Source organism: Pseudopipra pipra, chromosome 23 (assembly GCF_036250125.1).
Source record: "Pseudopipra pipra isolate bDixPip1 chromosome 23, bDixPip1.hap1, whole genome shotgun sequence".
NCBI lineage: Eukaryota > Metazoa > Chordata > Aves > Passeriformes > Pipridae > Pseudopipra > Pseudopipra pipra.
The window spans coordinates 3,958,141-3,974,416 of NC_087571.1; the positions used below are offsets into that span (position 1 = coordinate 3,958,141).

A 16,276-nucleotide genomic window follows, 5' to 3' on the forward strand; every position below is an offset into this window, starting at 1 on the left:
AGCACGAGCCTTGTTTTGTAGGAATAAGTGTCTTTTTCTCACTGAAGGGAATAGTTTGACATCCTAAAGGTTGGTTTTCTTTGGGACTCATGCCAGGAGTGGAGGAAAGGCAAGTTTTCCTTCACCCTCTCTCTGCTGATAGACACATGGACGGTCACACGAATAGAGTGAAGGGCACAGAGGAGGGGTGTTTTTCAGCCCGTTTTGCCCAGAATAATCTAAACATTGCTCAGCCGGGTGGGGAGAAGAGCAGAGCTGCCGTGGGGCCGTGGCTGAGGAGCGGCAGCCGCAGGAGGTCAGTGTTGCACTGTGGATGCGGCAGCGAAAAGTCAGCGTGGCCTTGGAGGAAAACTTGACCCAGGAGGGAGGTTAATTCCTCTTGGGCACCTCCGGGTAGTTTGCTGAACACAGAAGCAAACCAGTGTGGCAAAACCCGGTGCTAGGGAAGAACACGTCCCTGGAAGGAGCGAGGATCTGCCCCAAAGCGGGGAAGGGAAAGCGCCGAAGGAGCGCGGTGCGGGTTTCGCGCCCGGGAGCTGGGAGCAGACACTAGATGGCTTGGATCTGGATGGATCCTGGGAGCTGCAGGCTTTCACCTCCAAACCCTTGCCCTGTCTTTGGCCCAGGGGTGCCCTGGCAGGCGCAGAGAGCCGTGTGCTGGAGGTTCGGGGCAGCTGGAGGGAGCGTGGCGGTGGCCGCGGCGCAGGTGGCCGGGTTTGTTGGCAGCTTCGCTCCACTTATCAAGGCTGAAAAGCCCTTCTATGCCTGCTCTCAAATCCCTCTCTGCCTGCAATTTATCCTCTCAGGGTGGTCCGGGGGCAGGTTGGAGCAGGAGGCGTGAGGGATGCTACTGTCAGGGCCGGGGCTGGCTGCTGAAAGAAGATTTGCATTCCAGGAGATTCCAAGATTCGCGTCCAGCCACTGCCTTCCCCCAGGGCTCAGTGCTCTGAAACGTGTTTTAAGGCCCATTCCTAGGGAGCTCTGGCAGCTGTTTGATGTGGTGGCAGCGCTCTTAGAGAATGGCTGGGACAATGACAGAAGTGAAACTCGAATATTCTCCAGTAGGCTCTGTGGTTCCTTCATTAAAAACAGACAGATAAACAAACAAATTACAGCCCATTATGAGCATGGCCTTCAGTTCCTCTTCAAACAGCTTTTTGCTGCTTTAAAAAGCCTTAAATAAGGACACATCCTCCCCAGTCCAGGCCATAAACTGTTGGATTTAAGCTTTCCTTGTGCCTCCAGGTCCATTGCCTTTGCTGTCTTCTGACTGTCTGATGTGAGCTTTTAATTCATTTGGCTTTTCCTGGTGAGAGGCTTCAGAACAAGATTCCTTGTGTGCAGTCTTTGATGTTACACCACAAAGAATCCCCCCACCCCCCTTTTTTCCAAATGCTCTGCTGAACCCCCATTAAAAAAAAAAAAAGAAAAAAGAAAAAAAAAGAAAAAGAAAAGTTTCATGTAACTAGGTTGAGAGGAAGTGGGGTGACCCATGCAAATAGTTTTTGTGTCGCTTACAAAGGCTCAGATTCTATGGTGATGGGCTCAGCAAAAAGATCTGAACTCATTTAGGCAGGGCTGGGCTGAGTTGTCTTTGCATTGCACTGCCTGAAAGGCAGAGGATGCAGAGGGGTCCCTGCCAAGCCAGGCTGATGCAGCCCAATATTCCCTGACCAGTTTGCTGTCTCTTCTCATGGCTCTGCCCTGGTAACACTGATTTTAACAACGCAAAAGACCTCCAGCCCTAAGCCTTGAAATCAGAGGGTGAAACACGCTGTGGGAATTCAGCCAGAATTTTACTTCCTCTGAAAGTAGATAAATAATTGGTTTGCTTCATTTGACTCTTAGTGACTTCTGCCTTATTGCTTTGTTGACACCAAGCTCCCAATACTGTCCCTGTTCTCCGTGTCTCACATCCCTGCCTTTGGGCACCTGGGATTCTTCCCCTTCTTGGAGCCGAGGGAGAGGGAAAACAATTGTCTGTGCCACAGGTTGGAACAAAGCTCTCCATTTTGCCATTCAGTGCCTGTGCAGTCTGGCTGGCTGGCTGAGGGCGTGGGGCTTGGGGACTGTTTTGTTTTTAGGCTGCAGGCGGGGGCCCAAACAGAACAGGTGCCCTGGGTGCAGAATGTGAATCCTCAGCTTCATGAAAGGCCTTTGTCACCAGTGTGATTTTTGGAGAGGAGAAACCTATGCACTGACCCTTTTCAGTAGCATCTGATGCGTGCACCGTGATTAGAAAGAGTAGGGGAAGTTAAAAATAACCTGTGGAGGAGGCATTCTAATGAGCAATTATCATTCCTTTCCATTGACTTTTGCAGCAAGACTCTCCATGTGTTTAGTCTTCTCGAAAGAACATGCCAGATGTTAGAGTGAGTGACTTGTTAAGTCCCTCAATACTGTTCTCACTGGTGTACTGAACCATTGTCAGGGTGGGTGTGTTTTTTTCTTGCTTTTTTTTTTTCCCTGTAACTATTAAAATAATTGGGCCCCGAACATTCTGACCTGATAAAGCAAAAGAATCTTGGCTGGCTTTCCTTGGGGTCACGTTTGTGAATAGAAAACTCGGGGAGCGCTTTGCCAGAACAAAGAAATGTTTCTGCATGCAAAGATCTTCAATAACTTAATCTGAGGTGGAATCATCTGGCTTCAGAAATCGTGCCTCCTGGCAAAAATCTGACTTTTGCATTTCAACATCCTGAACTTTAGTCTTCAAGGAGTCTTTTGTGCTTGTGGGGCTCTGCTGCTCTCCCCAAAGGGAGCTCTTTAGAAATGATTGACGACAAGGCCAGTTCTACCTTTGCAAAAAATTTTTAATATGGGGAGAGAGCAACGAGGAAAGCAGATCTCGCTTTACAAAGCCACTGAAGCCCCTTTTTTTTTTTTTTTTGTGTCCCTGCTCCCGTGTAGGAATCTTAATTGGATTAAAATACGAATCTGTATATTGTGATTTTGCATGCCATGGATCCCACCCTCTTGTTTTTAGCCACATTGGCCAAACTCAATGAAGTGCACGGTCAATGTTTGAGCTCTGCCTTTGGTGTCCCTCGGTTGGAGCTCATTAAGCATTCGGGGGAATAATAATTCTGGGACTTGAACTTTGATCTGAGGAATCTGGGAAAGAAAGGGCCGGAAATTGCAGCAGCCTGATTAGCTACCCCAAGTTGATCAACTTTTCTGCCAGATGCAGGCAGAGCTCCCAGAGGCTGGAGGACAATGGTGGGGGTGAGGCAGAGCCGCCTGCGCCGTGTTGTGTCTGCGCTCCCATCACATCCCATTACTGTCTCCAGTGCAGATGGCACTTTGAACCACTCCACACGCCCACAGCCAACCAGGAGCTTGGTCCAAAACATCTGCTTGGCAAAAAAAAAAAATTTAAATAAAATATATATATATATTTAACCTTAAGTATTTGCTGATTTTCACGCATCTGGGAGTCGTGGTGTTTTATCTGGGACTGGAAACATCGAATTATCTTGAGAAAACTCATCCTTTCCCTCTGAGTTCCATCTGTCTTGAGTCTGACTCCGTCCTGCTGAAATTCCCACAAGTCCAATGTGAATTACAGCACGTGCCAGAGTTCTGCACAATGAGTTCTCCACCCCTCAGGAGGAAATTTGGGTTGGGGTGTGAAACCTGAAATGCTCACGTTTGGGACACAGTTTGTCGTGTATTTTCATTTTCCCAAAAATGCCATGAGAATTTCAACTCAAATTCGAGTCCATGTTGTGACAACCTGAACCAGCTTCAGGGCTGTGCCTGACTGGGAATTTTCTGACACTGGGATTGAAAAATCCCAGCTGTAACAGAGAGGAGGGAACTCGAGTTGTTCCTCACAGAGCAGAGCTCGAGACTTGGGCATCTTCCTCCTTGTAAAGCAGATGTACCTGCCACCCTGAGAATAACCCTGAATTATTGAACCCTCCACCTCTGGAAAGCTTTGCTTATTGTTGTTGCTTTCCCTTAAAACTTTGGACACTTTCAATTTCTGTCAAGAGACGCATCAAATGCCTCCCTCAATAAATACCCACAAGCAACTGCTGCCTAGTGCCATGTTTCTGGATGCTTGGCCAGCTGGCAAAGGAGGAATGGGATGTGGAGCTTTTCCAGAAGAGCTTCTGAGGAAGACAAAATTCTTTTTTTTTTTTTTTCCTCGTTCCTGCTAGAAATCAAATACTAAATATTGTAGTTGAAACCCCAAATGGTTTGGGTTCCAGAAATAAGACATCGTGGTGCCTAACAGGCTGCAGTTGCCATATTTCTCTGTCCCTCTTTTTCTGGGAGGAGCTTTGGTCCCTCTCCTGTCTCAGACACGGGGTGATGGCAGTGGTCTGTCACATGGAAATGTGCTCAGGATGTTTTCCAGGAGGAAAATCGCCCAATAATGTTGTTTGAAAGAAAAGTTTCCTTTTCAAACGAAAAACCGTAATTGAATTTTGGCAAACTCCCACCTCCCGTCGCAGACACCCCCTGTTATGGTTGTGTGGAGCATCAGAAACTGCCTTTAGTATGGGTTTGGAAATTCCATGTTGAGTGACTGGGTCTCAGTTTTCATGATGGAGAGGTGTCTCCTTGTCAAAGAGCCAAACGCTCTGCCAAGATTCCGAGTGTTCTGTCCCTATATAAAGCTGAGGTTTAGTTTCAGGCACAGTGACTGAGGAAGCTGACACTATTCCAACATGTTGTTCATATCCTGAAGTCTTTTAATTTCCCCTGGCTGCTGTTGCAACAGCCCCATTTCACTGAATAAATTAATCAGAACATAAGATTTGTTGAATATGAAGCCTCAAAAAAACCCCCCCCAGGTTCCACTTGTGACTTTGACAAAGCTGTTCTAGTGGGTGGTTAGTCATTATTTTTCCCCTCTATGGGTGAAATGGTTACAAGAACCTCTGCTATTGTTGCTAGAAAAAGTGGCTTCCTGTGATATAAAGTAATTTTTTTAAATAGGAAACATATGGCTGGTCCTTAACAACAAAGTAATATTCAGGTGCTGATGGCATATGCCTCCAGTCCTATTACAGGAAGCTATCTTGGAAATCTGGTGGCAGAGGCTTAGACACTAATTTTCAGGAAGTGGGGTTGGGGGGGATGGAACCTGAAACTGATATCAGAAGTACATTTACATTTTTAATTTCACTGGAAGTTCTTTGCTGTTCCTGCTTTAGAAGTCTCTGATATTCACTCCCTGTTAGCTACAGTAAACAAATGCTGTGTGAGGTCTGTGCTGCTCTGTTTAATTCTCATTTGAGGGAAAAAAACCCCAGTAAATTCATCCTGAGAGCTCCTCTCAGGGGTTGGTGTCTCACGTGGGAGCACAGAGTGACAGGGCAAGGGGGGAATGGCTTCAGACTGAAAGAAAGGAGGTTTAGGTTGGATATTAGGAGGAAATTCTTGGCTGTGAGGGTGGGGAGGCCCTGGCACAGGTTGCCCAGAGAAGCTGTGGCTGCCCCATCCCTGGAAGTGTCCAAGGCCAGGTTGGAGCAACCTGGGCTGGTGGAAGGTGGGATGAGAGGATCTTTAATGTCCCTCCCAACCCAACCCATCTATGATTTCACTTGACTGTTCCAAGGTTGGCCACCTGAAGCTGGGATTGAACATGGCTTTATGATCCTCAGGTTGGGGAGGATGCCCTGTGGTCCAACCCCACCCTCCACTTCAGGATCACAAGACCCAGATTGTCCCTTAACAGATGTTTTTCCACTTCGATTTTTTTCCTCCTGAACCCCTTGGTGAGCAAATTCCTCGTGCCTTGTACTGAGAATAAGAAACCTCTTGCTCTTAATCATCATTTTTCTCTTCTTTTTCGTGCCTGAAGTTGTGGAACTGCTGTGCATTAGCTCTTGCTTTGCATTTCCCTGCCTCTTGCGTGGCTTTCTGGGAGCTCCAAGGGCTGGTGGGGGTCACCATGTGCTCACTAAATTACACTGCTGTTGTTGTTGTTGTTGTTCTTGCATTACCAGAGCCAGGCTTGGACTGAACCATAGCTGGGGATTTTATTTTTATCCTCCACTGCTGGCATTTTTGCCTACCTGCTTCTAATAATTAATAATATTTACTTTTGTTTCCTTAGCACTGAGACACGAGCCAAACTACTTTTTTTTTTTTTTCCTCCCCCTGGGTTTTGGCTGAAAACTTTTAATTTTTAATTAAAAATCCAAGTGTTGTTCATCCTCCCCTGATATTCAGGCCGCTTCTCAGCTGGAGCTTGGGTTGGACTCAGTGCTGGTCAGGAGGTTTGCTGTCCATGTGCTTTTGGGAGTGGCAAACAAACCAGGGATGTGTGGAATCAGCCTCACTGGTGGCACAGCTCTGTGGGCATCACACACTTCTGGTGTGGGGCACTGGCAAGCCGCTAAAATCCATCGTGGTTTTTATCTTCTCTGGCAGAAACTCACTCTTAGGGTTGCTCAGCCCACTGCAAAAGCCCCTTCCCACCATCCCAGCTCTTGCCTTCGTTATTTCTCAGCTCCCAATTAGTGCTCTCACACCTGCACCTTCATCCACAAACATGTTTTAACCCTTGGGAGGGCTGGAAAAACACAGGAGGGAAAATCTCTGCATGTGGAGTGACTTCTGTGTCAAGAAGGGACGTTTGAGTTTGTTTTATCCCTGTACTCCAGGAGTCAACACCTGAGCAAAGTAGGGAGTGATTTTTTTTTGTTTGGCAACGAGCTCTTAGGGGGCAAATGGCACTGTGGAATGTCTTAACTTCCAGCAGGAGGAAATAAATAGGCAAGTGGGAGCGCCAAGGTTTTCTGGTGAGGATTCTGAGTCGTGTAGGAATCTTCTCCAGAGTTTCAGCAGGTTGCAAAGAGACACAACAGCTCAGCAGGACTGATTAAGTGTCTGCAACTCTGAGTCTAAGATAGTGCTATAATAAAAGTGACAAATGAGGAAGAGTGGTGTGTCTGCTGGAAACTTAGCATGACTGAATGAAAAAAGTGCACGGGGTAATTTATTGTCAATGAAGAACCATCAGCAGGAGAGAGGGAACCTAATTCATCCCACTTAATTAGGTGTGGGACTTAAACCTTGGGCTTGCACAGCTCCAGCCAGAGAGTCACTTGGGCTCTCGGAGGACTTTGACTACAAAACCTTGAAATGAGTTTTAATTGTTGGTTCAAATGGCTGCCTGAACAATAACCGAGAAAAAACCCTCTGGATCAGCCTTGGCTGGGAATGTCACCACTATCAGCAGCTTCCAGAGGCTTCACCTGGGTGTTTTCCTGCATGTCCGGAGCTATTTTACTAAAAACTGTGGTTTTCAAGAGCGTGTGCTGTTCAAAGCAGCCACGTGGGGTGGCCCAGCTTTGTGTCACCCTGCCTGGGAAGGTGGGCTTGGACTAAAAGATCTCCAGAGGTCCCTTCTGTGCTGTGGCTGTGCCCACCCAGACCCTCAGCAGCCCCCCCAAAACCTGCAGGTGGTTTAACACCCACCCTCCCCTCCCCAGCCCAACAAACACAGCGTCCTGCTGCTAAAAACGACATCTCCAGTCATTCCCCAGGGAATCTTCCCTTCTCCTAAGCCTTAGGAAGCACCGAATCCATGGAGAGGGGAACAGCAGCAGCTTTTGCATGCGTGGCCAGGGAGCACATTTGGAGGGATAAAGCACATTTGGAGGGATAAAGCACAAAGGTGGTGTTTTTTACGGGGCTGGGTGAGGCTGCTGAGCAACAAAGGGATCCCACCACGCTGAGAGAGGGAGAATTCCATGGGATGTAATTCCCAACGTGAAGCTCCAGGCAGAACCAGTGTGGTCAGCTCGAGGTTGGAGTGGCTGAGGGGGAGCAGGGAGGAGGAGGAGGGTATCCCAGACCGGGAATGCTTCTACAAATAAAGGAACAACGACACAAAAAGGCACTGGAGCTCTTCCTCCCCTGCCGGCAGAGCGGGGCTGGGTGTGCGATCCACATGAGCCGGGCTTGTCCTACAAAAATGATTTGTTAGACAAGCAGAGCCGGGGCTGGGAGCAGGGGGAGGTGGAAGGAGTCCGGGCGGAGGGGGAGCCTTGGAATGGATTCAGGAATGACTGATGGGCTCGAGTGAAAATTTTATCCGACTACTACCTCGTGGAGGGGTGGGGGCTGAGAAGTGGAAGGGGGGGAGAAGTGAGAAAAGGCGAATGGAGAAAGGCTGGGCTGTCTGCTGGAGCATTGTGATGTTTTATTTTTCGCTGCTAAATGCAAAATTGATTTTTTTTTTTTAAGATGCATTAAAAAAAAAAAAAAAAAAAGGCAAGCAGCCTCTACCTCTCTCTTATAATTCCCAGACAAAGGAAGCTGAAGCAGACACCCCAGACAATGGATAGTCCTGTCTCCCTTAAGCATTTGCCTTTCTCAGCAGTTAAGGTGCAGGGGGGGGGAAAAAAAAAAAAGAGAACCAGAAAAACCTAATTGAAGGAATGAATTAAAGAGATGACCCCGGAAAACGTGGCAGCCGCTTTATTTGATGAGGAATCAAGTTCACAGTGTGTCAGCAGAGGTGCTGCGATTCAGTCTTTTATTTGTTTCCTGGCAATAAGAACATTCCTTTTTAGTCTGATATCATCCTCTCATCTTCTCCCTCCCTCTTTCTATCCTTCCCTTCCTCGTCTCGCATCCTTTTTCCTTCCTCCCTTTTTTCTCTCTCTCACCCCCTCGCCCTTTTTTTCTCTTCGCTTGCCAGTTCAGGCATTCTCACATACATTACCCCTTCCTTTCATCTCCAGAATGACCTGAAATGACCTTTTGCCTGGCACTAGACGTGACTTAACTGATAATAGCAGATACTTGGGGGCCTCAAGCGGTGGCTTGTCTCGGCACGTAGAGGGAGGGGAGAAAAAAAAAAATCCCCATTTTTTTTTTTTTTCATAGGGAAAGCATGGCTTTCTCTTTGTGGCAGCATTTCCTGCAAGGTAGCAATTAATGACACTTATTGCCCGCTGGATAAAATCCTTCAAAAGGCTTTCCTGAGACCCAAAGCTGTTGCGGAGAGAGGGAGGGGAAGGGGGAGAAATCTGTCTGCAAGTGGTTAAAAACTCCCCAGCAGAATCCTGATGCCACTGGCTACTTGTGCTCTGCATTGCGTCTTCCCTGTCTTTGTGCTCCCGGCTCAGCCAAATACTTGTTGGAACAGCACAAATGTCCTTCTGTCTCCAATAATCGACACTTTTAGGTGACTAATCTGGGCAAAAGGTTATTATTTGGCTTCTTAGCGTCCCTCGAAGCCATCGTGGGGAAGATAAGATTGCAGCCAGACCCAGTGGGTCTCTGATTTTTTAATTTTCGCTATTTATTTGGATACTCGGTGAGGCTGGGTGAGTTACCACAGCAACGACTCTGAGTCTTGAACATGAAAGGGCTCTTATTGTGCCATGTGGTGCCTCAGAGATACAGAGAAAGAAGGAGGCGGGGAGGAGAATTCCTCTTTAGAGAAACAATAGCCAGACATTATGTGAACTTTTGGGGCTTTATTATAAAGTTTGAAGGGGAGGGGGGAGAGGAGAAAACGAGCTACAACAGTCTGCCGTGGAAAAATGTGCTGACTTCCAGAACTTTGGGAAGAGAGGTGTATATGTTTATGGAAATATTAATTAATTAACTGCGAAATAAAAGCTTAATCTAGAGACATGTATTTAGTTCTTTTTCACTGACAGGTCGTTTAGCTGGTGGGGCTGTGGGACTGCCCAGGCAGATCAGAGCTCGGGGTCAGAACCCGAGATAGGGGGATTTTTTTTTTATTTTTATTTATTTAATTTTATTTTTTGAACTTTGTTCTGCCCTTTCTTTGGAGAGAAAGGAAAAGGGGTGGGTGTTAAAATGTCAAGAAAGGTACCCCAGTGCAGTCTGGTTTTCATTGTCCACAGGAACGGAGCGGCTGGAACTCCAGACAATGGGAAAACGTGGATAATAGGGTTCCTAAAGGATGCAGGGCAGGAATACTCAGTGAATGGCTGCTCGTGGGAGCAGGTTGGGTGCAGGGGAGCTCATTAGTTCAGATTTTCCTCTTCCTTGACCAGTTCCAGTCTGGGACTGAGCAGGGTGACACTGCAGTGTCCCTGTGTCCCACAGGGGTTTATTGCTGGTCCCACACCTGTGGTTGGATTTATCCTGTGCTGGGGTGGGGCAGTTCAGGGTGTCCCTGCTCCACCAAATAACCACCTTGTATCAAACTGGGGGTGACTGTGTCCTATCCCTAAATATTCAGGTCTTAATTTAAGTTCTATGCCCATTTTGGTTGGGCTGAACCCCTGTGTGTTTTTTGGTGTGACTGTGCCCTGCAGAACTCCTGAGCTTTGGCACCTGCTATAACTCAGAGATAACCCATTTCCTTCCCAAACAAATTGACTTCATAAGTCAATTCCAATTTTTTTTTCCCTCCCAAATATTCCCTCCAGCTCCAGGCACGGCCAGGATTTGGGGTGAGGGCAAAGCAGGAATCAGGGATGGGCCTGCTCAAGGTGACACTTGAGCAGCTTCCTCTGCTCTTTCAGCTTACAAGGCTTGTTTTGCTTGGCAAGAGTGGGCAGTGAGATGTGAACCACTGTGCCGTGGTTTTCCAGGACATCTTGGCACTGGACAATCCCCAGAACTCCGTGTGAAACTCATCCCTATCTCCCGTGCTTTGATATCATTTATTTGGAGTGATCCTGCCCTGAAATTCCACACTTCTGTCATCACAACTGAACAAAGTTCCTGGAGTTCCCCTAAAATTTCACAGAAATATCACCTTTTGACAAGGGAAAAAGGAGTCATGGATTTCACCCTGGCATAACTTTAGGAATTTTAAACAACCACGTGTCACTTGTGCAGTGCTTCCCGTTCCTCTCTACTCTGTGATGTGCAAATCTTGGTGTATTAATTGTCAGTAAAATTAACATCAGACATAAAGGTATAAAAAAAAGGGCTAAATTAGTGTTGTGGGGGTTACCATCTCTCTGTGGAGTCTTTGACTCCCAAGTGCTCAATCTCATCATCTTGTTACGTGTTTGTACATGTTTGGTGTATACATTGAATATTTGCTGTCCTTGGAATATTTTTATACCACGATTACTTTCCCCCCACCATTGCAGAGCTTGTAGTTTAGACACTTGAAATTTTGAATAATATTGTCTAACTACTTAGGATTGCTTTCCCTCTCCAGTACAAGTTCAAACTCTTTTCTTAATGAGTAACCTGGGTTCCCAGCTCTTCTTTTTAGAGGGCTGTTGCTAAATTGAGTGAAGTGGATTAAATTACTGTTGCAGGTGAAGGACAAGGCAAATCATGGTTTAGTGCAGGCAAATCATGGTTTAGTGAAGGCAAATCATAGTTTATTGCCTGAAAAGCTTGACTGCCTGAAGTGATGATGATTGTATATTCCTGAGGATGTGCAAGTGTCAGCTGTCTAAATGTCTCCGGTATCATAAAAGATTTCTGGTTTCTTTAATATACAGGATGCCTGGAAGTTAGGCTGAGATCTGTCAGGATAATACTGGCACTAAACCTTCCTCTAATTCTCAAACTACACGTGAGGGTGAGATTAAGGAAAAAAAAATTCGGTTTAAATCTCTAATCTCTTTATCAATAAGAAAACACGATGCAGTGGAAAAGTGATTTGCCTTTGATGGCTGGTGTGCCTGTAACTCCAGGTGAAGTAATTCCATGATGGAGCCGTGCCTGGAACTCAAGTGTGATGGGCTCTGCAGAGTGTTTTGGGTTCAAAGGCTTTAAAAGGTGCAGGGAAGAGCCACAACACAAGAGAACCTGTGCTGCAAAGTCTCCCCTGTGTTTCCCCAGTGCCCATCACACAGATATGATCCAGGCAATGAAGCAGCATTTTCCTGACTGTTCCCTGTGCCACTTAACCCTTTAAATAGGTTGCCATCATCTTTGCCTTCCCTGTTTTCATTCTGGTTAAACTAAAGGTCACATCTAGTCCCCAAAATCCCTGCTTTCTGTTGGCACAGGTTGCTCTGAACACCTGAAGGCAGCCAAGAGTTAACATTAAACAGAAAGTGGATATGAGTCCACGGGAATAATGGGAGTCTTTGCTCCAAAACCTCCCAGTCTGTGTATAATTCTGTATTTCTCCCATGGTAGGATAATGGACTCTATGCAGGAGGAGTAATAGCAGCATACATTGTATGTCAGAAATGGTTATAAGCAATAAATTACCAGGATAAACTCTTTACTGCTTGAAAGCTGGGTGGATGTGGCACTTGGGGACATGGCTTAGGGTTGGACTTGATGGTCTTGGAGGGCTTTTTCAAGCTAAATGATTCTGTGGTTTAATATAGAGATGCTCATGTATTTATAACTGTTCCAGTCATGTATGAACTCACTCATTCCACCTTATAAATGGAGCTGTTCCCTGGCCTCAGAATGGAAAGGGAAAGGAGCACAAACTGCCAGGAGCCCAACACTCCAACCATCCTCCCTGTCTGCCCAAACCATGGCCTCTCTGTGGGGACCACAAAAAACCTGCTGCTCACTTGTTTTCTGATGTGGACAGGAACTCACTCGGTCCTTTTAGATGTGGAAGCTCATTTCATATCAGACACCCACCAGTTGTTTCCTCTTTAATCAATTGCTCAACTTCTGCATGTTAACAACACCACCAGCAAGTGATTTAGATAAGCTTGGGTTGTTAGGAAATCTTTTTAGAGACTGTGGAGTACATCAAACACGTGGAAATGGCTGCTAAAAGCATTTCTATTGCTCAGCAGTTTGAAAATAGAGAAACATGGAAAGGAAATGATGTCCACGGTGAGCTGGATGGTGTTTGTGCACCTCAGGAGATGGGAGCTGGAAACTGGAGTGTTACTTAAGAGTTCAGACCCATGAAACTTGTGTCTCCTTCCAGCTGGCAAGTGAGCAGCACTGACTGCAGCAGCATTGGCTCTGCCTTGCTGAGCTTTTGATGGAGAGAAGAGAGGGGAAGCTTTGGATCCCTCTGTCTCTTCCCTTCCCACCTGTCCTGCCCTGACTCTGTGTCCTGTCTGACATCCTGTACAAGTGATGCCATGGGGAGTTTTTGGGCCTGGCTGCTCTTGCCAGTTGGGATTCCTGATTGATGTTCTCATCTCTTCCACTGATTTCCAAGTATGACCTTGAGCACATAACTGCAAACCCTCCTTTGTGAGTGGGAGGGGGGAGCATTTGGGATGTCGGGAAGTGAAGGCTCCCAGCTGTCTGTGCATCCCTGTATTCCAGCCCTGTGGAATTCAGGCTCTCCCTGCTGAACCCCTCCAGTTCCCAGCAGTGTTGAAAGGCTCTGATGCAAGAAGGGACATTTCAACACCTGAGCATCCCCAGGACCTGGAAAATTCAGGCTACAGGTGCTTTATTTATCCAGCTGGAGATGCCAAGTGTTTAGGGAACACTTTGTTAACTGAGGGTTATGGAGCAGGCTGGGATGTGCAAACTGCAGGTACAACTTCAGGGCAAAACTTGTGTTGTATCTGAGAGCTCTGCATCACACTGGGCTGCACTGAGGGCTCTGCTCCTGTGACACAGGGGCATTCAGGTGGAAGGAGGCTCTTCAGTTATTGTCCCCTGGAAGTTTCAAGCAGAAGGAAGATAAGCTGCTACTAAAGGAGAGCAGAGATTTGAGATTTACTCCTGAAATGATTATTTTTTTTTCTTTGTTTTTTAACAAGTTATTTGCAGTGAGAACTTCTGGTTTGAGCTGAGCACTCAGTGCTCTGCAGAAGAGATTTTTAAAGGTCGCTACTCCAGTGAGAGGAAATGTGACTCTGGATCCAAGTGCTGTGACACTCCCTTGGTGAGGGGGAATGCAGGTGCCTGTTCCAAGCAGGGCTTTGTCCCATGGCTATTTAATGCAAAATATAAAGAAGTATTGTTGCATTAAGCCTACTGTGTTTTCAAATATATGTGTGGTAAATATCTGTCTTTAAAGACGCTGCATTTAAAATGTGTGTTCACTCTTTGAGTTATGAATTTCTGCTGAAGTTCATAGTGAAAATCTGTTTTAAGCCCCCCAGATGTGCAGTGCTGTGCCCTTTGCAACTTATTCTTTCTTTCTTTGACATATTTTCTCTGAGATACCTTCAGTGTTTTGGTGGGTCAGCAGCCTGGTAAATAAGCAAGTGTAATCCAGCATCTCCTTGTGCCACGGAGCAGGAATGGCAAAACACCATTTATTACTCCTGCTTTGTTATGTTCCAATTGCATCTGAAGCAGCTGGGCTTTTTCTCCTGATGTATAGCTTTTATTCATTAATGATTATAATTTAATTGCATAAATTTCTTACATGCTGATAGAAGAGTAGGCCCCCTGTGTAAGCATCTGGAGTGGTTTTATCTCCCCTGCTCTCTGGGTATTGTGACTCGTTTCTCTCCACGTTGTTTGTATGTAATTGTTTGTTTAAATGTCAAAAAAAAGCTACAAATCCTGCAAACATTTACCACTAGGTGTAGCACTCAATACCAAGAGTTTTAGTCCTGCTGACTCTTTTACAATTATGTATTTATGGCAGGAACACGTTTTAAAGTGGTTTGCAAGTAAACACAAGACAAAGCTCTGCTTGCATGAAAGCTTTATGGAGAGATGTGTTTTTATATATATGTATTTATTGCATTTACCTCCATAACAAGTGAAAAGCTTTCACTTCCCTGGTAGGCACTGAGGTTGTTACTCCGAGGTCTGGAGTGATGTGGAGCTGTGTGAATTCACCCAGACACCTTAAAAACTCCTAAATCACCAAAAGGGCTGATGAAAAGGGAAAAGGATGATGTGCAGTGGTGTGGGGCACAGTTAAAGGGGTGATGTAGCCACATAAATAGACAACAGCACTTGCAGGACAAGGTACTTTTAAATTCATGGGATATAAGACAAACATCCCCTGACACTCGCTGTGACCCTGCAAACTACTTCAACAGGATAAGCCAAGACAAGTTACCAACAGGCAAAGAAAGGATAAGGGAGATATTAAGAAGACAGGAGAGTTCTCGGAATAAATCAGCTATCAGGAAGTGGTTTGGAAAGGGACGGGGGAAAAAAAAAATCCTCACCAAACTGTAGATGTTTTCAGGTGAAAGTTAAAAATCAGTTGGTGCAAGATAAAGCTGCTTGGGCATTTCTGGATAAGGAAATTTGGGTAGTGAAGTGCAAATATATCCAAAATCAAAGTGTTAGTTTTAATGACATTTCCCATGAGCTCTTTCAGAGGGGATGATGAACAATCATGCTTTGATTTTTACAATCTTTTTCAATCTTGTCAGATGAAATAGTTGCATTATACCATGGTTGTTCAAACCAAGGTGATCACACTTAAAATACTCCATCTGGGATCCCCTGGCTCGTGGGGATGCTCATGGCTACTTGGGGAACCCCTAAATCCCAGCAGCTCCTTGGGGAAAGCCTGTTGACTTCCCACGTTGTTCCAAGTCCTTGCAAAGTGCTTGGGGAACCCTTAGCAGAGCAATGACATCCTCAGAGAGAGGCTTTTATATTCCTGGAGGTGTGGAAACCTCAGCAAAATCCCCTGCAGAAATCAAGCTCTTGATCTCTGCCGCTGCAAATCCCAAAAAACGGAGCGAGAAAATGACACCGTCACCTTTGTCCCCTCTGTGCCCCGGCCTGCTGTGAGCTGAACACCACGTCACACACAGAAATGCCACCTGAAATCCAGAGGTGAGGCTCAGCCATCCTCTCAGTGCTGCACAACTCGCCTTAGAAATGAGTTTCCCCCGCTCTCACCTCGCTGTGCTCCCGGAGCCCTGCGCACGCTGGCGGCGGAGGCTCCTTTTGTTGGAGTGCCAAAGTTGAACTCACCAGCGACTTGAAGCGGAAAAAATGAAATGGATCCATTTGATTCATGGGGGTGATGTGTATCCTGTGAAGAGCACTCGGAGCTGAAATTTAAGGCAGCCTGTTCTGACTTTCAGCTGAGGGAGGTGATTAAGGAGATGGATATTATTGCCTTTTTAAATCTGTCTTGGCTCTGTTGTTGTGCAGGCAGACAGTTGTCATTTTTCTCTGAGATGTTTATGGACTTGCCTTTGCTGCTTCCCCCCTGGGAAGTGCTAAGTCTGGAGGTTTCCATGTGGGAATGGGGAGGCTGAGGTTCTAATTCTGAGCAGTTACAGGGTAGGGTGTTTGGGGAATGTTGGAAGTTTAATTTATGTGTTTAAATTACGTTGCAAGAGCCCATCAGAGAAAGGCAGCAGCTGACTTTCAAAAAACTCCTCCATCTTTGCTAAGGTTGTATGATCAAGGTGACCAGAAAGGCAAACAGCTGACCTGGTCTGGGTTGTGTAGGAGCTATGGTTGCTTTTGGGGGTCCAGCTTC

General features: G+C 46.2%; 1 long non-coding RNA gene across 1 annotated transcript; it reads left to right on the top strand.

Moving 5' to 3' along the window:
* Positions 1 to 3,402, top strand: LOC135401890 (uncharacterized). Its single transcript, XR_010424957.1, has 2 exons — positions 1 to 2,372; positions 3,185 to 3,402. It is a non-coding gene; the product is annotated as an uncharacterized LOC135401890 (long non-coding RNA).
* The last annotated feature ends 12,874 nt before the right edge of the window (positions 3,403 to 16,276 follow it).